The sequence below is a fragment of the Erpetoichthys calabaricus genome, chromosome 3 (assembly GCF_900747795.2).
Source record: "Erpetoichthys calabaricus chromosome 3, fErpCal1.3, whole genome shotgun sequence".
Taxonomy (NCBI): domain Eukaryota; kingdom Metazoa; phylum Chordata; class Cladistia; order Polypteriformes; family Polypteridae; genus Erpetoichthys; species Erpetoichthys calabaricus.
Window position 1 is genome coordinate 28383491 of NC_041396.2, and position 22539 is coordinate 28406029.

At 41.3% G+C, this 22539-nt stretch overlaps 1 protein-coding gene across 1 annotated transcript in view; it reads right to left on the reverse strand.

The window, feature by feature from the left end:
• The window catches only part of LOC114647678 (adenosine receptor A1-like), a 36250-nt gene that overhangs the window by 12615 nt on the left and 1096 nt on the right, over nucleotides 1-22539 (reverse strand). The gene's annotated exons all lie outside the window — the stretch shown is intronic.

The window sequence follows — 22539 nt, forward strand, 5'->3', positions numbered from 1 at the left end:
AAATGGGGGCGCGAATGTTGCCATATGTGGCGTAATTTCGCTATTCGTAGGGAAATTTTAAACCGTAGTGGTGCATCGGCAGCAAAAAATATAGGAATACATTTTATTAGGGTTTCAAAAAAACATTAGGGGAGCGCGATTAAAACTGTTATGAAAACTCGGGTCGCAAATACTTAAAGGTTGAGAAACGTTGAACTAAAAGAAGTGTGAGTTCAGGGTGTGGTGTGTAGAAGGGTGCACAATTGGCTCAGACACAGGAAGTAGAGGGTGATGGTGTGAGGAACCTTCTCAGAACTGGCTGATGTTATGAGTGGTGTTCAGTAGGGGTCAGTGCTGGGGCTGCTGTGATTTTTAATAGATAGGAATATACGTAACAAGCTGGTTAAGTTTGCAGATGATACCAAGACAGGTGGATTAGCAGATAATTTGGAATCCTTTACAGTGAACCCTCATTTATCACGGTTAATCCGTTCCAGACTCTACCACAATAAATGAATTTTCGCGAAGTAGGATTCTTTATTTATAAATTGAATATTTCGCAGAGTATGGAAAACCTGTTTACGACCTTCTAAATACGTTTTTTAACAGTATTAGAGCCCTCTAGACATGAAATAACACCCTTTAGTCACCATTACACTAGTATTACCCAATATATTAGACAAAATAAAAGAAAATAAGACATATTAGACATTAAAAATATCATTTTTATTATTGTACTGTACATTTAATTACACACACACACGCATACAACCACTAACCTATGAAGGCACGAGCTCAGTAGGAGAGTCTTCAGGTTGTAAGCTGTGCTGTGCTGATCGCACCCTCAGAGGACACAGACGCCCCTGGGAAAACCCCTGAAACAGCGGACAGTCTACCTTCATATTGCTCCTTACCCTTCTTTCTTGCACTATAACGCGCGATAAACCTCTCACGCGGTACTCCGCTTTCTTAAAAGTATTGTGCAGCGCCTCTCAGCTTTGGAATTGGTTGTTTCGTTTCTCTCACTCTCAGATATTCTCTGCTTCTGCTGGAACTGTCATCTCTGACTTGTCATGGAGCACGTTTAAAGTTTTGAAAAGAGAAATGTTTGTTTGCAGTGCTTTGAATAAAGTTCTTTTTTTTCTACAACCTCCTGTGTCTCTGTGCAAATCTGTGACCCAAGCATGACAAGGTGGTGCAGTATCTTCAGCAGGTGCTTCGTTGTCTTCTTCCGCTGAAGGAGTACTAGGAGAAGGCAGTGGGTGTCCGGGTGTGCGGCTGAAGAACATCTTGATAGGCAGTTGCTGGCGCTGTCTTTTCATATGCGTGAGGAGGCTTTTGTAGGGTATTGCCATCTTTGATCATATCCAAGAGTTTCACCATCTCCTGGATGGTAAGCATCTTCCTCCGGCGCTTAGTTTCATTGTCAGAAGGCTTAGAAAAAGCAGAACGTTTAGGAGCCATCGTGGGGCTTAGATAAAAGTTCTCAGAAAGCGCATGCGTAGTGACGTAAGCGTGTATGAGAAAAAATCGCGATAGAGTGAAGCCGTGAAAGTCGAAGCGTGATATAGAGAGGGATCACTGTATATCATTACAGAAGGACTTGGATAGCATACAGGCTTGGACAGGTCTGTGGTAGATGAAATTTAATGTCAGTAAATGTAAAGTATTACACATAGAAAGTAAAAATGTTAGAATTGAATACACAATGGTAGATCTGAAAATCAAGAGTACACTTACAAGAAGGATTTAGGAATCGTAGTGGACTCAACACCTTCAACTGCCAGACCGTGTTCAGAAGCCATTAAGAAGGCTAACAGACTGTCAGGTTATATAGCGCCTTGCTGTGTGCAGTACAAGTCACAGGAGGTTCTGCTCAAGCTTTATAACACACCGGTGAGGCTTCATCAGGAGTACTGGGTGCAGTTTGGGTCTCCAGGCTACAAAAAGGACATAGCAGCACTAGAAAAGGTCCGGAGAAGAGCGACACGGCTGATTACAGGGCTACAGGAGATGAGATATGAGGAAAGATTAAAAGAGCTGAGCCTTTACAGTTTAAACAAAAGAAGATTAAGAGGTGACATGATTGAAGTGTTTAAAATTATGAAGGGAATTAGTCCAGTGGATCGAGACTTTTATCTTAAAACAAGTTCATCAAGAACACAGGGACACAGCTGGAAACCTGTTGAAGGTAAATTTCACAAAAACATTGGAAATTAAACAGAGAACCAAAGACACTTGGAGTAAGCTATCAAGTAGTGTGGTAGACAGTAAGACTTTAGGGACTTTCAATTAGAATTAATTGGATAGGACAGGTGAGCTTTGGTGAACTGCATGGTCTGTTCTCATCTAGATTGTTCCAATTTTCTAAAATGGAGACATTTTCTTCCTTCTCCTACTTCTCAGTTTTTCTCCTTAAAACAATATCTCACAAGTGTCTCCTCTTGAGATTCAGCAGAGGTCTCAGTAAAGTCACACAATGGGCTCCGATTTTACAAGCAGTGTGTTAACATTTTTCTTTTTTTTTAATTGCAGTCTGAATGTATTTGTATTAAATGTTGAAATGTGTGGACAATTATTTGTGGTAATAAAACTCTTAAGTATGATTACAAAACTGTAGTCCTTGCTTTGGATTGATACTAATCAGGCCTGTATGGTAGAGTGGCCAGACGGAAGCCACTCCTTAGTAAATGGCACATGGCAGCCCGACTGAAGTTTGCCCAAAGCCACCTGAAGGACTCTCAGACCATGAGAAAGAAAATTCTCTGGTCTGTTGAGAAAAAGATTGAACTCTTTCCTGTGAATAGCACATTTGGAGGAAACCAGGCACCGCTCATCACCAGGCCAATACCATCCCTACAGTGAAGCATGGTGGTGGCAGCATCATGCTGTGGGGATGTTTTTCAGAGGCAGGAACTGGGAGACTAGTCAGGATAAAGGGAAAGATGACTGCAGCAATGTACAGAGACATCCTGGATGAAAACCTGCTCCAGAGCGCTCTTGACCTCAGACTGGGGTGACGGTTCATATTTCAGCAGGACAACGACCCTAAGCACACAGCCAAGATATCAAAGGAGTGGCTTGAGGACAACTCTGTGAATGTCCTTGAGTGGCCCAGCCAGAGCCCAGACTTGAATCTGATTGAACATCTCTGAGAGATCTTAAAATGGCTGTGCACCGACGCTTCCCATCCAACCTGATGGAGCTTGAGAGGTGCTGCAAAGAGGAATGGGCGAAACTGGCTAAGGATAGGTGTGCCAAGCTTGTGGCATCATATTCAACAAGACTTGAGGCTGTAATTGCTGCCAAAGGAGCATCGACAAAGTTTTGAGCAAAGGCTGTGAATACTTATGTACATGGGATTTCTCAGTTTTTTTATTTTTAATAAATTTGCAAAAACCTCAAGTAAACTTTTTTCATGTTGTCATTATGGGGTGTTGTGTGTAGAATTCTGAGGAAAAAATGAATTTAATCCATTTTGGAATAAGACTGTAACATAACAAAATGTGAAAAAGTGATGCGCTGTGAATACTTTCTGGATGCACTGTAAGTCTCATTTGCCTTCAAAGATCAACTTTTAAACGGTAAAGTTTTCCTTCGGTCAATTTCACTGAAGTTTCTTTTTCCATTTTCACAATGTGATCAGGTCTCTTTTTTCCTGTCCAGCACGCGACTCCTCATTCAGTTGTACCTCCACCCTATTGGTTAGTGGTGCCATTCACATGGCCCGTCAATCACTTCTGTTGCATACTTCATTTGCATAATGGACACTCTCAGTGCAGCATAATTTAAATAAATATTGACAAACAAAAAAAAAACATTCATGGGACGATTTCTTTATTTTTCTAAAATGTCACCAAACTTCAATCAAATCATTGAAAGCATTTTTGATATTTTGAGGTGTTTTTTTACTATTGTGGGGGTTACCCCTAAATATTAATTATGAATATTTTGAAACGTTTTACTTGTTGGACACCTACAATCCTAGGCATACAATCCTGCTCAATGGGAAATGTGTGTTTCTTGTTTAGTGAGTGAGTCTATGACATTTTGTCAGCATTAATAATCAGCTCCTCAAATTACAACTGTTTCTTTAACTCCCCCCCCCCAACTGTAAGTAAATTATGGGTCAACTCATAAATAAATAAAAAAAAAAAGTTAGCAACTGAATGTAATGATTAACTTGTGACATGATGCGGTGCGAGTGTCTTGCTTTGAATGAATGGGACGCTGTCACCTGAGGGCATTCTGTGGTGGCCCGGCACGTTACACATTAATTGAGTGGAAATCCCATAACTGCTGAAAAGCACAATTGAGATGTGTGAGTGAGTGGCACAGAGTTTATCACTCTGTATTCAGTATTTGCCTTATTTACAGATTAATAATTATTCTAAAACCCAGGTAATTGACATTGTGGGCAGCAGGCCAGGAATGCCAATGATATGTGGAGGGTTATGGCTAATTGAAAAATTTTTATACCTGTGTGGCAGATGGCTGGCACCCTTACCTGGCCTGGAAGAATCGGGGGAGAAAGTGTGCTCAGGGCATTATCTCCCCCAGATTGCCAGATGGCAGCCCCCGTGGTATGCTGCAATGCCACAGATTCCCACAGGGCTTTATGGGAGTTGGAGATTGGTGGCTCAGCCCTGTTGGGTTCCGAGGTTGCCGCTGGGGGGATTACACAGAATGCAGAGCTCTACTTTGTCAGGCTCCCACCTCACCCAGAAGTGCTTTCAGACTGCATTTACGGACCACCGAAAGTATTCCCGGGTGCAGCATGAAAGGAGCACAGCTGCCACTACTCCAGTAGCCAGAGTTGAGAGGACGGAGGACAAAGCTTGCTGAAGGAGGAGTGGAGACAGACATTAAGAGAGAGAGAAAAGAAGAAGAGAGAAGAAAAAGGGGGCATTGCTGAGTGCTGCTTTACTTATACTGTGCTGTGTGCAGGTGAAAAAACGCTTAGAGAAGAGTTTCCCACAGCAAAATAAAAAGCCTTGTTGTGGAGACTTGTGCCTGTGTCTGTTTGTTTTGGGTTTGGAGAGCTGGAGTGCCCCCTGCAGGCTACACCTGATTTGTGCAGTGTGCCTTTGTCTCAGCTCCTTTTCTTTGTAGAGTTAACGTGTTTTGCAGGGGTTTACATGCAAAACAAAACGGGCACGGAATTCTTTCAGTTTAGTTCAGTTCATTTAATTCAATCCCATATACGTATATCCATCTGTCCTTTATTAAACCCATGGAGCACGGAAAGCATCTAGATTAGGGGGATAGGGGTGATTGGGGTCCACAGACTTCAGTTACTTGTGACTTGTGACATTTATTATTTCTCTATTTATACTTACATGTTTGCCTTTACATTAACTCTGTGTATATTTGAGACTGTTAATAGTAACTGTGCTTCTCATAGTTTAATGTTTACTTAGTTTATTTTCTACTATGATATACGTTTATATAAGGCATCTATAGGCTTACTCCAAATGATATGTCATTGTATTGTAAAGTGACAATAAAGGTGCTCTTGATCTTATTCCGATGGACCCTTTATATTTCTCAGAAAAGAGATCAGATGAAAATAAACTTGGAAAACTCAACATGGTAAAACACAACCCATAATGAGACAAAAAAGTCTCCCATTCCGAATGGTTATCCAGATCAATTAAGAAGAAAGTTCTGTACCTGGCATCTTAGATCCTACAAAAAGGCATCCTCCCATCAGCCCCAGCACATTCCTGCTGCCTGATGGGAATTGTATTTAGAATTGCCACAAAGCAAAGCAGATTACATGAAAATACAGGGAGGAAGGTATTTATTTATATATATATATATATATATATATATATATATATATATATATATATATATATATATATATATATATATATATATATATTGTAATAAACAAGCAAAGACACGCATAAAGGTTTGGGGTTTTTAGCCCCGTATACTGTAACAGAAATTGGTCAATTGTTTTTCCAAAACTCAACAGACACAGAAGGATTGGTAGATGGACAACTTATAGGGTCAGACCGGAAATTAAACAGTGGGATGCTGGGAAAACCGTGGTAATGGATGGGTGGCTGACGTCATCAAACGAGGACCAGAGGGAAGAAAGGAACTCGGAAGTGCTGCGGCTCTTTTGGTCGTCTGGCTGGTATTATGGCGGTGGTGCCTCGTTCTTTCTGAGAAAATAAGAAGAGAGAGGTTAGTACGCTGCCATTGTTCCCTGGCACGACTTGTCGCGGTGCACGTCGGGTCCTTAAACTGCTCCCCATGCTCTTGTGCGTGACAATATATATATATATATATATATATATATATATATATATATACAGTGGTGTGAAAAACTATTTGCCCCCTTCCTGATTTCTTATTCTTTTGCATGTTTGTCACACAAAATGTTTCTGATCATCAAACACATTTAACCATTAGTCAAATATAACACAAGTAAACACAAAATGCAGTTTTTAAATGATGGTTTTTATTATTTAGGGAGAAAAAAAATCCAAACCTACATGGCCCTGTGTGAAAAAGTAATTGCCCCCTTGTTAAAAAATAACCTAACTGTGGTGTATCACACCTGAGTTCAATTTCCGTAGCCACCCCCAGGCCTGATTACTGCCACACCTGTTTCAATCAAGAAATCACTTAAATAGGAGCTGCCTGACACAGAGAAGTAGACCAAAAGCACCTCAAAAGCTAGACATCATGCCAAGATCCAAAGAAATTCAGGAACAAATGAGAACAGAAGTAATTGAGATCTATCAGTCTGGTAAAGGTTATAAAGCCATTTCTAAAGCTTTGGGACTCCAGCGAACCACAGTGAGAGCCATTATCCACAAATGGCAAAAACATGGAACAGTGGAGAACCTTCCCAGGAGTGGCCGGCCGACCAAAATTACCGCAAGAGCGCAGAGACGACTCATCCGAGAGGTCACAAAAGACCCCAGGACAACGTCTAAAGAACTGCAGGCCTCACTTGCCTCAATTAAGGTCAGTGTTCACGACTCCACCATAAGAAAGAGACTGGGCAAAAACGGCCTGCATGGCAGATTTCCAAGACGCAAACCACTGTTAAGCAAAAAGAACATTAGGGCTCGTCTCAATTTTGCTAAGAAACATCTCAATGATTGCCAAGACTTTTGGGAAAATACCTTGTGGACTGATGAGACAAAAGTTGAACTTTTTGGAAGGCAAATGTCCCGTTACATCTGGCGTAAAAGGAACACAGCATTTCAGAAAAAGAACATCATACCAACAGTAAAATATGGTGGTGGTAGTGTGATGGTCTGGGGTTGTTTTGCTGCTTCAGGACCTGGAAGGCTTGCTGTGATAGATGGAACCATGAATTCTACTGTCTACCAAAAAATCCTGAAGGAGAATGTCCGGCCATCTGTTCGTCAACTCAAGCTGAAGCGATCTTGGGTGCTGCAACAGGACAATGACCCAAAACACACCAGCAAATCCACCTCTGAATGGCTGAAGAAAAGCAAAATGAAGACTTTGGAGTGGCCCAGTCAAAGTCCTGACCTGAATCCAATTGAGATGCTATGGCATGACCTTAAAAAGGCGGTTCATGCTAGAAAACCCTCAAATAAAGCTGAATTACAACAATTTTGCAAAGATGAGTGGGCCAAAATTTCTCCAGAGCACTGTAAAAGACTCATTGCAAGTTATCGCAAACGCTTGATTGCAGTTATTGCTGCTAAGGGTGGCCCAACCAGTTATTAGGTTCAGGGGGCAATTACTTTTTCACACAGGGCCAAGTAGGTTTGGATTTTTTTTTCTCCCTAAATAATAAAAACCACCATTTACAAACTGCATTTTGTGTTTACTTGTGTTATATTTGACTAATGGTTAAATGTGTTTGATGATCAGAAACATTTTGTGTGACAAACATGCAAAAGAATAAGAAATCAGGAAGGGGGCAAATAGTTTTTCACACCACTGTATAGTAACAAAGGCGCTATATTGCACTTGACCCAACACACACTGACATCAAGGCATGTATAAAATAAAGCAAATGTTTATTTTTCTTCACCTATAGGGCACATCTTCCCCGTGAAACCCACAGGTACAACACAGTCCCAAACACACAACTCTCCAACACAATACTCCCTTCTGGCACCACCACCACTCCTCCCGTCAAGCTTCGTCCTCCTCCTCCCGACTAGCTGTTGATTGGTGGTTGCTGGCTCCTTTTATGGCCCACCTGGAAGTGCTCCAGGTGCTTGATCACCTGTTTCCAGCTGCACTCCCGGGTGGGGCTGAAGATTAGTCCAGCTGGGCTCTGCTGGCGGCCACCCCAGATCCCAACAGGGCTGTGGAGAACTTCATCTCACATGGAGCCCTGCGGGAAGCTGAGGCACCACCGTCAGCTAGTGAGGCTGCCACCAAATGTCCTGGGTGAGGTATTGAGCAGCCCATGGACATACATAGAAGGGATCCGGCCGCCTGCCACAATATATATATATATATATATATATATATATATATATATATATATATATATATATATATATATATATATACAGTGGTGTGAAAAACTATTTGCCCCCTTCCTGATTTCTTATTCTTTTGCATGTTTGTCACACAAAATGTTTCTGATCATCAAACACATTTAACCATTAGTCAAATATAACACAAGTAAACACAAAATGCAGTTTGTAAATGGTGGTTTTTATTAGTTAGGGAGAAAAAAAAATCCAAACCTACATGGCCCTGTGTGAAAAAGTAATTGCCCCCTGAACCTAATAACTGGTTGGGCCACCCTTAGCAGCAATAACTGCAATCAAGCGTTTGCGATAACTTGCAATGAGTCTTTTACAGCGCTCTGGAGGAATTTTGGCCCACTCATCTTTGCAAAATTGTTGTAATTCAGCTTTATTTGAGGGTTTTCTAGCATGAACCGCCTTTTTAAGGTCATGCCATAGCATCTCAATTGGATTCAGGTCAGGACTTTGACTAGGCCACTCCAAAGTCTTCATTTTGTTTTTCTTCAGCCATTCAGAGGTGGATTTGCTGGTGTGTTTTGGGTCATTGTCCTGTTGCAGCACCCAAGATCGCTTCAGCTTGAGTTGACGAACAGATGGCCGGACATTCTCCTTCAGGATTTTTTGGTAGACAGTAGAATTCATGGTTCCATCTATCACAGCAAGCCTTCCAGGTCCTGAAGCAGCAAAACAACCCCAGACCATCACACTACCACCACCATATTTTACTGTTGGTATGATGTTCTTTTTCTGAAATGCTGTGTTCCTTTTACGCCAGATGTAACGGGACATTTGCCTTCCAAAAAGTTCAACTTTTGACTCATCAGTCCACAAGGTATTTTCCCAAAAGTCTTGGCAATCATTGAGATGTTTCTTAGCAAAATTGAGACGAGCCCTAATGTTCTTTTTGCTTAACAGTGGTTTGTGTCTTGGAAATCTGCCATGCAGGCCGTTTTTGCCCAGTCTCTTTCTTATGGTGGAGTCGTGAACACTGACCTTAATTGAGGCAAGTGAGGCCTGCAGTTCTTTAGACGTTGTCCTGGGGTCTTTTGTGACCTCTCGGATGAGTCGTCTCTGCGCTCTTGGGGTAATTTTGGTCGGCCGGCCACTCCTGGGAAGGTTCACCACTGTTCCATGTTTTTGCCATTTGTGGATAATGGCTCTCACTGTGGTTCGCTGGAGTCCCAAAGCTTTAGAAATGGCTTTATAACCTTTACCAGACTGATAGATCTCAATTACTTCTGTTCTCATTTGTTCCTGAATTTCTTTGGATCTTGGCATGATGTCTAGCTTTTGAGGTGCTTTTGGTCTACTTCTCTGTGTCAGGCAGCTCCTATTTAAGTGATTTCTTGATTGAAACAGGTGTGGCAGTAATCAGGCCTGGGGGTGGCTACGGAAATTGAACTCAGGTGTGATACACCACAGTTAGGTTATTTTTTAACAAGGGGGCAATTACTTTTTCACACAGGGCCATGTAGGTTTGGATTTTTTTTCTCCCTAAATAATAAACACCATCATTTAAAAACTGCATTTTGTGTTTACTTGTGTTATATTTGACTAATGGTTAAATGTGTTTGATGATCAGAAACATTTTGTGTGACAAACATGCAAAAGAATAAGAAATCAGGAAGGGGGCAAATAGTTTTTCACACCACTGTATATATTGTGGAGCATAGCCCGGACACAGACAGGCGGACACCAATGGTTCACCCAACACACGTTTATTGTACATTATATATTTACAAATAAGTGCACACATAACCCAGTACTCCCTCAAAGTCCAGGCCTTCCTTCTCTATTCCTTCCTTCGGTCCACCTCCACTCCTCTCCTCCGAGCTCCGTCCTTCTCCGTTTCTGACTCCAGCCATCGAATGGAGGGAAGCGGCCCCTTTTATGCTCATCCGGATGTGCTCCAGGTGCCTCCTGATAAGCTTCCGCTGGCCCTTCCTGGTGTGGCGAAAGTACCAGCTGCGCACCGGGTGTCCCTGGTTTTCTTCCCCCCAGCACTTCCAGGTATGATGGAAGTGCTGAGGGCCAGGGCTCCATAGGCATCGGGGTGCCCCCTGGCAGTGACCACGGGCCCCTATAGGGTTGAGCTTCTAAGCTCTGTTCCCGTGGTCCCCAAAGCCAACAGGGCGGTCACCCCCTGGTGGTCTGGAGGAGGCGTAAGCCCTCCTCCGGTCCTTCTGGATGTCCCAACTGGGTACCGCCCCCAGCTGCTTGCCACTATATATATATATATATATATATATATATATATATATATATATACAGGTGCTGGTCATAAAATTAGAATATCATGACATAGTTGATTTATTTCAGTAATTCCATTCAAAAAGTGAAACTTGTATATTAGATTCGTTCATTACACACAGACTGATGTATTTCAAATGTTTATTTCTTTTAATGTTGATGATTATAACTGACAACTAATGAAAGTCCCAAATTCAGTATCTCGGAAAATTAGAATATTGTGAAAAGGTTCAATATTGAAGACACCTGGTGCCACACTCTAATCAGCTAATTAACTCAAAACACCTGCAAAATCCTTTAAATGGTCTCTCAGTCTCGTTCTGTAGGCTACACAATCATGGGGAAGACTGCTGACTTGACAGTTGTCCAAAAGACGACCATTGACACCTTGCACAAGGAGGGCAAGACACAAAAGGTCATTGCTAAAGAGGCTGGCTGTTCACAGAACTCGGTGTCCAAGCACATTAATGGAGAGGTGAAGGGAAGGACAAGATGTGGTAGAAAAAAGTGTACAAGCAATAGGGATAACCGCACCCTGGAGAGGATTGTGAAACAAAACCCATTCAGAAATGTGGGGGAGATTCACAAAGAGTGGACTGCAGCTGGAGTCAGTGCTTCAAGAACCACCAGCACAGACGTATGCAAGACATGGGTTTCAGCTGTCGCATTCCTTGTGTCAAGCCACTCTTGAACAAGAGACAGCGTCAGAAGCGTCTCGCCTTTGGACTGCTGCTGAGTGGTCCAAAGTTATGCTCTCTGATGAAAGTAAATTTTGCATTTCCTTTGGAAATCAAGGCCTCAGAGTCTGGAGGAAGAGAGGAGAGGCACAGAATCCACGTTGCTTGAGGTCCAGTGTAAAGTTTCCACAGTTAGTGATGGTTTGGGGTGCCATGTCATCTGCTGGTGTTGGTCCATTGTGTTTTCTGAGGTCCAAGGTCAACGCAGCCGTCTACCAGGAAGTTTTAGAGCACTTCATGCTTCCTGCTGCTGACGAACTTTATGGAGATGCAGATTTCATTTTCAAACAGGACCTGACACCTGCACACAGTGCCAAAGCTACCAGTACCTGGTTTAAGGACCATGGTGTCCCTGTTTTTGATTGGCCAGCAAACTCGCCTGACCTTAACCCCATAGAAAATCTATGGGGTATTGTGAAGAGGAAGATGCAATACGCCAGACCCAACAATTCAGAAGAGCTGAAGGCCACTATCAGAGCAACATGGGCTCTCATAACACCTGAGCACTGATCGACTCCATGCCACGCCGCACTGCTGCAGTAATCCAGGCCAAAGGAGCCCCAACTAAATATTGAGTGCTGTACATGCTCATACTTTTCATGTTCATACCTTCCAGTTGGCCAACATTTCTAAAAATCCTTTTTTTGCATTGGTCTTAATTAATATTCTAATTTTCCGAGATACTGAATTTGGGACTTTCATTAGTTGTCAGTTATAATCATCAACATTAAAAGAAATAAACATTTGAAATACATCAGTCTGTGTGTAATGAATGAATCTAATATACAAGTTTCACTTTTTGAATGGAATTACTGAAATAAATCAACTTTGTCATGATATTCTAATTTTATGACCAGCACCTGTATATATACTAAACATCTTAACTCTTGGGTTAATGTTGTGAATTTTATTGGTCATAAAACAGCAGTTTTTTTTTTTAAATGACAGTTTTGCTGCATAAACAGTTTCACTCCAATCATTGGCTCATGCATATTAACTAATAAACTTAAAGGGGCACTGGCTTAAAGGGGCACTGGCTGGGTGGCCTGGTGGTCCCCCTCTTCCACAGTCTATGATCAAACCTGCTCAGTCTGTTTTAGATGAGTACCATCTGTCATGGCTCCACTGGTGTTAAAGCAGTGAACAAGTAATGACTGGACAGCAGTCTATTGCTTGCCACATTCATGCACATACACATATACTGTGTACCAGTCAAATTCAGAGTCACAAGTTAACCAAACATGCATACATGTGAGAGCAGAGCACTGTAACAAGGTAAGAAAATGTGAATTTCACACACAGACACTTGAACATGCTGCTATTCGAACTCAGTCTCTTGGAACAGTTCGACAAATTAATTATATATAAACCAAATCATAATATATATATATATATAATCCAACGTCTGTCGATCTGTATGTTTTTCCTCCGTACATGAGAGAACTATGGATTTAGATGGGGTTTTTTGTATGATTGCTTGAACATTCCGGCTCTCATGGTACTAATTATCATAGTTTACTTGCAATACCGATTTATTCACGCGAATCCAACAGAAAGGCTGCATGCAGAGTGGAGGGGGAAGCGGGCGGAGTCCTGGTGATTGATGAAATTTCACGGCCATGTGCTTTTCTCCCCAAGCAGAGGATACTCTTCTGTCAGAGCTAAACACGATCAGATACAGTGCCAACGTTTGACGTTGGAGCGTACCTACCTTCCGCTTGCCCAGAATTACGTTTTTTTTTATTTTGTGATGATTTTAAAAGTTTATCCTCTTTCACTACTACGTGCAGAGCCATGAGGGACAGCTAGTTTACTATAAAATATAATGCCATATTATTCATTGATACTAGTTTACATGTGATGGATACTTTTATTGAAGATGTCATACAAATTCAGATATCCATCTGTCTGAATAGATAGTTTCTCTCTCTGCCTTTGTCAATATCCTGCAGCATACAGCCAAGACAATGCTGAGACAGTGACGTGCGGTGAGGTTCATGGCTGGTGAGACACTGACTCCTTCAGAGTCAGATTTACAAATATATGAACCCAAAAGAGCAGCTTATTCACTAATCAATGGGCAGCCCGCACACTGACTACTGGTTAGGTTTCATATCTCATTAGGATTCTTTACACACGCATAGGTAAGGTGCATATTTGACTGAGATAAAACTTTACATTTATAGCGGCGAGAGAGAGAGAGCGGAGAGAGCGCATTTGCTCCTCACCCTCCATGTGTTCTAAATTTGCCGTTGCAATTCCACAATTCAAACTAATTTAATATAAATGAAAGTATAGAGCAGTATACAAAAAAAATGGATTTCAATTTTGACCTTTATTGAAATATTTAGTTATTTTGAAAAGCTTTTAATTATGATGCTTTAATCAATTTTAATACAGACTGTTCAACAAAAGGATGTAGAATATTGTATTTAAGGTCAAGATTTAGTTTTTAAATATTGGATTGTATTTTTCTTAGTCTGATCCCATTTTTTTATAAAATTGAAAACCGTTAATGGTCTTACCTTTATTTGTAAATGAAGTCCATACGCCTATCCTTCTCCACGAAAATCTCCACATCACTTTCTTGTAAAAGAAATCCTTATTTTCCTTTAGTTTTAAAAGTGTTAATCTTCCATTTTGACAGTCAATTTAGAACAAAAAATAAAAATAAACGGACCGCTGCAGTGCACTTGACCTTCTGACAGCGCTAACTTATTGGCGCCTCTGCATAGAAGAACAGCAGCAACAAGCACCTGTTGGGCTCACATGCGCCCCCTTCAGGGCGGCACAGTACTGTCTGCCTCACCTTGTGGCTTTTCACTGCGGTTTTATGTCCGATCAGCAAGACTAAATATGTCACACACATTCATTAAAGATATTATCCCGACTGTGGAAAGTCAGGGTGTGTAATAAACGTGTCTGAAAACATTACATCGGCGACATACAAACAGACAGCAACAGGCACACGACAATTGCGTGCATCAACCCTGTGTGTGAGGGAAAGCGCAGTCCGACGTGAGGTGAGGCTTGTCGCTGCCGCACCTCACGCTTCTCCCCTTTATTTGAGCAGGACATGTGCCAATTCAGCGATTTTCACTATAAAAATGATCACAATTATTGGAATCATACAGAAAACAAATTTAAAGCACAGACCGTTGGACAAATTTATTTTATGTTATCATTATTATTTTTGCTGCATTATTATTTTTGCTGCAGTGGCCTCGGGACAACTCTGTAAGTGTCCTTGAGTGCCTCAGCTAAAGCCCAGACTTGAACATCTGTACGGAGACCTGTAGATGTCCGTTTTACAGATGCTTCCCATTCAAACTAATGGAGCTTGAGAATATCTGCCTCAATGCGAAGAATTATTCAAATCTGGGCAGGTGAAGTTTATAAAATCTCACCCGAGAATACTGCAGGTGGTAATCACTGCATTGCTAAAGGATCTTCAAAAAAAGCACTGAATGAGGAGTCTACATGCATAAATGATGGAGAGATTTGCAAACCTTTCTAAAAACATGTTTTCACTTTGTTATTATGGGTTGTTTAGTGTGGATTGATTGCAAGAATGGTAAATTTCTCTATTTAAAATTTAATCTACAACACAGTGAAGAGTGCAGAAAATGAATATTTTCTAAATCCACTGTATCTCTCAGACTAGGACCTCATTCTTCTTAATGTTCTCCACTCGACAGTGTGTGTGGATAAAGCATTTTAAAGGCTGCATGCTTTTTTGGGTTAAAATTCTGTAGTTCCATAAATTCCATAAAGAATATTGCAAGGTTAAAAGATGTATTTACTGCGAGTTTGTCATGATGTTCTTTCTGCATGTGAAACATTTGCCAAAAACAATCACTCAGCCAAAGTAGCAGCTTTTAACTTCCATGAGTAATCTGGGTCTCTGGCCAGGCAGTCCATCATGTTGATTTTTTTGAGTATGTATTTATTTGTTCCAGAGCGACTTACAGAGTAGTTTGTATTTCTTTTGACAGAGGGAACATTGGCTTTTGGGATTTAATGAGAAGATTTTTTAATGAGCCCATCCATCCTTTTCCAGTTTTTTTAGGTCATAGGGATTGGCAGTCTAATTAAATGGTATCAAGGGCATGGCTGGACATGACAGCAGGTCATCTTACATCAAGGAGATTATTTTCCTCTGTCAAATTTTTTTTAATTTAATTAGTGAATAAACAATAAACAACAGCAAAAAATGATTGTAAGAAATAATAAACTCTGATATTCACGTCACCCACTCCTCTCCTAACATACCCGTATGCTAACACTGTCCCAAATACTGCACTGTACCTGTAGCTGCGTTCTCCCAAAATTAAGTTCTGCAGCTCTGGCATACAAAATGGGATTCAACAAAAGCCTAACGTGTCGAAATGATTCCACAAACAAAATATCGTTGTTTTTAAAAGCTTTAGTAAAAATTCAAAGTAAAACAGTTCCCACAAAAAAGAGAAAATTGATATAGCAAAAAAAAATTCTTGTTAAGAAAAGTTAAGTTTAAGCTTAAAATTCTTGTTTCATTTCTTTAAGTTTGCTTATACAGGTAAACCATTTCAAAAAGTTTAGAAAACTGTACGCCTGTCCCATTTCTATGTTTAAAATGGGTCTTTTAAGTCCCTGTATAACGGGACCTGTTCTAACCAACAACTAACTCAGTTAACTCGCTGTATCTTAATTATAGCAAGAAAGTTCTACCTCATACTAACTTACAGGGGAAGAGGTGTGACCAGAACATCATGTGTGGGTGGGCATTTGGCTTGTCTGGGGGGGCAAAAAATATCCATCCATCCATCCCCATTTTTGTAGGGGGGTCAAATAATAATAACAACAGTTTTATATAACATATAAAAGCAAAAATTGTGGCATAAATCATAACCTATTGTTCAATAAAATTAACAGAGGCAATGGAACTTGTATTATTATTTTTTGTGAACAAATATAGAACTACATCTACAAGGTAAATATCAATAAAGTCAAATGTGTACAACATATGAGAGCAAGAACAGAAACGTGGCTTATTGTAGTCATGGGAGGCTATAGGACATCAGTTTCCAGTGTTTAACCTGGATATTATCTACAAGACCAGTCTGCGGTTACTCTTCGCAAATTCTGAAATAACTTCATTCATGTTTAGATTTTCTGTGATGTTTTTCTCATGTGCCAGAATAACTAAATTTCTCTTCCTTGAATGCAGCATTGTTCGGCAGAGTGGAGTGAGAATGCGGTTCAAAGTAGAGAAAGAGCTTTCACATGCAGCTGAAGACACACCAATGATGAGTGCCGTGATGCAGACATGGCTCTGACGTGCGGGATACTAGACGCGTGTTTGTGGAAGCCGCCACCGTTTTTTTCTAGAGCTTTTTTCCAATTAGTGTAGCCGTGTTTGGTGTTCGGTCCTCGCAGTCCGAATTGGAAACACTAAATTTGTGGCAGGTAAAGCAAAAGCTGCCATCACGGACAACAGAATATTCAAGCCATGGTCGAGACTGATACCAGCTTGCACTAAAACATCTGAGTGTCTGTCCGAATGCGCGCATGGGATAATTAATTAAAACGGGCTGGGATGGGCTATCCGTATTTAAGTCAGGCAGACTGGACTGTATATTTTGTTGAAGGCAGATGTTTGGATTACCCGACATGGGCGCAGAGCTGGAGGATTGTGTAGGCTTATCTACATCTTTTAGAGTTTCAGTTCCCGACGTGGGTGCGCTGTGCTCCATGTTGGTAGCAGCGGTGCTGGGCTCAACCATGGAGCCAGCAGCTTGCGGAGGGACAGAGGTTGAAGATGTCTGCTTTTTAATAAGCCACCTATGCATAGCCTTTGGTGTTACCAACCAGAAAATAAAAGAAGAATGGAACGTATACGCTGTTTTATTTAAAGAATGCGGTCAACAGGTTCAAAATGTGCTGCAAAATGTGTGGTGAAGTGAACTGTGAGCAGCACGGTGCCTGTCTAGTGGAGGAGACACTGACGGATATGCCCCAAATTCAAACGGGCCGATTGGAAAGCAACTCAGTTTTGAAAATCAAATGTTATTCTTGTCCAGAGTTTTCATTGGGCAGACAGAGCATTTCGCAGGAGGGGCACGGCTTGTCTCTGGGGGGGTAGTGCCCACCCCAGCCCCCCCGTGGTCACGCCTCTGTTACAGGGGAAGAGACTACAGCATTGTCTATAACTATGAAAGAAATGTATATTCTATTCAAATTAAGCAAACACTAACTCAAAGCTTTAACTTTCTAAGATTGGCTCTTACAGTACCACTGGGAACATTGGCGGTACCAGCTGTGCACATCACCCCAAGCCAAATCTGAAGCTACTGTGTCACAAATTTCTGGTAATAACTAGAAAAGCCAACTCCTAGTCTTGCATGGACTCTCTGGGTGCACCACTTATGATGCAAATATCTCCAGTGTGAGAGCTGGTCCGAACACCATCAGACAAACACCAGCGCTTTATAAAACACATGTTTTACTATTCTCAAAATCCCACACAACACACAGTGCTTCCAGCACCAAACATTCCCAGCATGGGCCTCTCCCAATGTCCGTGGGCCGCCTTTCTTCCTCCTGTCACTGGAGCTTTGTCCTGCTCCAGCTCCCGACTCTAGATCTCTGACTGTAGGAAGGCGGCCCCTTTTATCTTCACCCGGATGTGCTCCAGCTGCTTGCTGCTGATCTTCCGGTGGCACTTCCTGGTGTGGTGGAAGTGCCGCACTAGCACCCGGAAGCACTCTGGGCGTCCTTGGAAGGCTCTTCCTCCAAGTGCAGGTGTCCTGGGCACCACAATGCTTGGGGCGCCCCCTGGCGGTGGCCACGGGCCTCTATAAGTTTGAGCCTCCTGGCTCGTTCCCGTGGTCCCCTCATTATCCAGGGTGGTTGCCCCCTCGTGGCCCGGGGGACGTATAAGCTGCCTCCTTTAAGAGCTGAGAGCACATGAAGTGTGTCTGCCAAAAGCATTCCTACAACTGCGAGGTTAGATGTCTGTGATCTTGTTTAAAATTGTTTGGAAGTAGGGGGTGACGTGCAAAAGTGACCATCTCACAGGTCTTGCTTCCAAAGGTTGTAAAGTCTAGTCTCGTAGGACGTCAAAGTATCTTTCCGAGAAGATCACATATCGACCCAAGGTTTTTTTTATTATAATAGAGAGATATCTAACACTAATATAATTTTCGTCAGAGATGATCATTAATGAAAAGAACATTTTAAGAAGCATTTTAAACAAGAGCCAAGCAAAGACGTCTGACTTGACCTTAATAGCAGCGTTAACTTCTTTTCACTTCACAAATCAACAAAACATTTAATTTGGCCAAGGTGTCCAAACTTTTGCACACTACTTTGGATAAAAATTGCAACCATCCATCCATCCATCCATTTTCCAACCCGCTGAATCCGAACACAGGGTCACGGGGGTCTGCTGGAGCCAATCCCAGCCAACACAGGGCACAAGGCAGGAACCAATCCTGGGCAGGGTGCCAACCCACCGCAGGACACACACAAACACACCCACACACCAAGCACACACTAGGGCCAATTTAGAATCGCCAATCCACCTAACCTGCACCCATTCATCAATTTTCTGGAAATGAATCAATTCCAGTATCACTGTGGTTCTTAAATCTTCTTTTCTTGTAACCCAGTTTTGCATCTTTTTTGTGTCTTCGAGACCTAGAATCGCTAGGGTCCCTCTTGGAGAATCACCGATGACGGCCATCATGTCAGGGTTGGAGGGGTCCTTGGAGATTTGCTGATGCAGGTCGCAGTGGAGCAATGATGTTTGTTTAAAATGTAAGACAATCTGCAAACCACAAGCAACTCTTTCCCGTTGAGTACTAGTGTGAAACATAACTCATAAACAACATGCAACCCAATATTTTGTTGCAACCCATAGTTATGAACCTTTGGCTGTATTACAATACAATGCAATACAATGTATTTTCGTATAGCCCAGAATCACACAAGAAGTGCCGCAATGGGCTTTAACAGGCCCTGCCTCTTGATAGCCCCCAAGCCTTGACTCTCTAAGAAGACAAAGAAAAACTCCCAAAAAAACCTAGTAGGGAAAAATGGAAGAAACCTTGGGAAAGGCAGTTCAAAGAGATTGTGTTGTGTGAGACCCCAAATACATCTCAACAGCATGACAAACAAGATATGAGGGACGTTCAAAATGTTTCCGCTCTTTTATTTAACTCTATTTATTAAGAATTTCAAAAATAAATGAAATCACTTTTCTATAGGGTGGTCCAGATCTAACTATGCAACTTGTTATCCAATACAAAGCAATAATTGCACAATTAGATCTGGACCACTCTGTACATAGTCACCTTCATTTGTGAAGCTATTTTCCCAGCATCGTACCAACTTTTTAATGACCAATTACTACTCCTCCTGCCTTCACCATTTCTTTTTTTTAATATTTTTATTTTATTAATTTTCATTGTAATCATTCCATACAAACAGATCAATTTATAACCCAACAAATTTGAAGACAGAAATTTGGTGCCTTCACCATTTCTAATGAAAATATAAAAGTGCAGAAACTTTTGAACATCCCTCGTAGAAACCAGCCTGGATGAGATGTTGGTCCAGCACCACGTAAACTCAGACGCATCGCCATATTGACTGACACTGATAGATAGATAGATAGATAGATAGATAGATAGATAGATAGATAGATAGATAGATAGATAGATAGATAGATAGATAGATAGATAGATAGATAGATAGATAGATAGATAGATACTTTATTAATCCCAATGGGAAATTCACATTCTCCAGCAGCAGCATACTGATACAATAACAATATTAAATTAAAGATTGATAATAATGCAGGTAAAAACAGACAATAACTTTGTATAATGTTAAATGTTAACGTTTACCCCCCTGGGTGGAATTGAAGAGTCGCATAGTGTGGGGGAGGAATGATCTCCTCAGTCTGTCACTGAAGCTGCTCTTCTGTCTAGAGATGATACTGTTTAGTGGATGCAGTGGATTCTCCATAATTGATAGAAGCCTGCTGAGCGCCCGTCTTTCTGCCACAGATGTTAAACTGTGCAGCTCCATGCCAACAATAGAGCCTGCCTTCCTCACCAGTTTGTCCAGTCGTGAGGCGTCCTTCTTCTTAATGCTAAATAATAAACTGGAACGTTTAGGTTCTCTTGGACGTGTTTCAGATATGGGTGGCAATCAGAGCCCACCGGCATGTACTATGCAGCCCTTGAAGTGGAACCCTTGGCCCTTGAGGTGTGAGCCTTCAGCACTACCCACTGTGCCTTAAGATCTAAATTAAAAAATTTCATTTCTTGGTCTGTGAAAGTTCACTCTGACTTGTACTTAGTTAAATCGAATTTCGTACAGCGCTGCCAAAAATGCCAAGCCATCAACTTGTTTAAATGGCTTTGCAGATCTGGATGGGAAGAGTTTTAATTTGCCTAAAAGCTTTCTTCGTCTTGACCATTGATCTGAGTTTAAGCTGCGCAAAAATATGGGACACGTGGGCTGTGAGGCCTAAAATGCAATTAGAGAAAGGCACACGTCGGATGCTAAAGCATCCCCATTACTATAATTAAACAACTGCAACAATCAGAAATAAGTAGAACCTTTTAGCAATATACGGAGAAACGTAAAAGATTTGAAAGTTATGAATTTTATTTTGAAGCCACATCCTCCTAATGCAAAAACAGCGGAGTAGCCTCGTCCATCCCTATTGATTTTGAATGGATGCACACATTCAGTATTCTCATATGGCGCCATTCCTTTTCAAACTCACAGAAATGAACACATCACATTAAATGACAAATATACAAAATCAGACATTCATTCAATTTCAGATGAACTCTGCTTATGTAGAATCTTTTCCTGTCAGAATCCTTTTCTTGTCAGAAACCATTACAAATAAATAAAAACTTTTACACATATTCATTGCATTTCAGATCCGCTATTCTCATATAGAACCCTTCCCATTGTTAAAAGTGATGCCTTTATCCCAGGTGACTTACTGATTATGAGATTCAATTCATTACATTGCTGTTGTTTTTCCAATTGGAGCACAAGCAGGTGAAGTGACTTGCTCAGGGTTAGGGATTTGAACCCCACAGCCTCCGAGCTTAAAGTCCAAAGCTAGAACCAGTACACCACAGAGTGCTAAATCTTACAGTCATAGATATGGATCTAAAAAACTGCAGGAGACTGGAGCTCATCCCAGCAGCATTGGGTGCAAGGTGGGAACTTGTGCTTTAAGGAGCACCCATCTGCAGCAGGACTTGCTCACGCACCTGCATATGCTGGCACTCACGCAGGAACACCTTGGAATCCCTAATCAGAGTAACATGGGCATTTTTTTAAAATGGGGGAGTAAGACATTAAGAGTATTCTGTGGAAAACCCATGCAGAAACCCAGTCTCCATATTGGAGCCGATCCCAAGTCCGGATAAATGAGAGGGTTGATGCCAAGAATGGCATCTGGCTGTACAAATCAAACCTCCATTGGCAAAGTCGAGTAAAAATATAACAGCAAAGTCATATAAACATGGAAAGAAGAAGAAGTGGAAAACCCATGCAGGTGTGGAGAGATGCTGAATTAGTGAAGCACCAGCACTAAACACTGCGCCACCAGGTCTCAACCGAACTAAAAAGTTTGTTAATGTAATCAATCTTTATTATATAGCACCTTTCCCAGTAGGGCGCTTAGGGATATGAACATTTCTACATCACAAAAATAAAAAAACTTTAATGTTGAGAAGAATTGCTATTTAAATACTTATTAAAATGAATTATGGCTTTCTTACAGCATACCATTACCGCAGTGCTGAAACTCAGTGAAATGACAAAAGCAGTTTTAGCACAAATGGACTGTAAAAACTGTTATGGTAGTCATCAAATTTCAATACAATTACTCTTACATAACAAAAATACATAAAATTATTTTCTCAGGTGTATTGATCAAGTATTCATTCCATTTTCAAATCAATTCTTTTTTTAAATATAGCACCATCCATCCATCCATTTTCCAACCCGCTGAATCCGAACACAGGGTCACGGGGGTCTGCTGGAGCCAATCCCAGCCAACACAG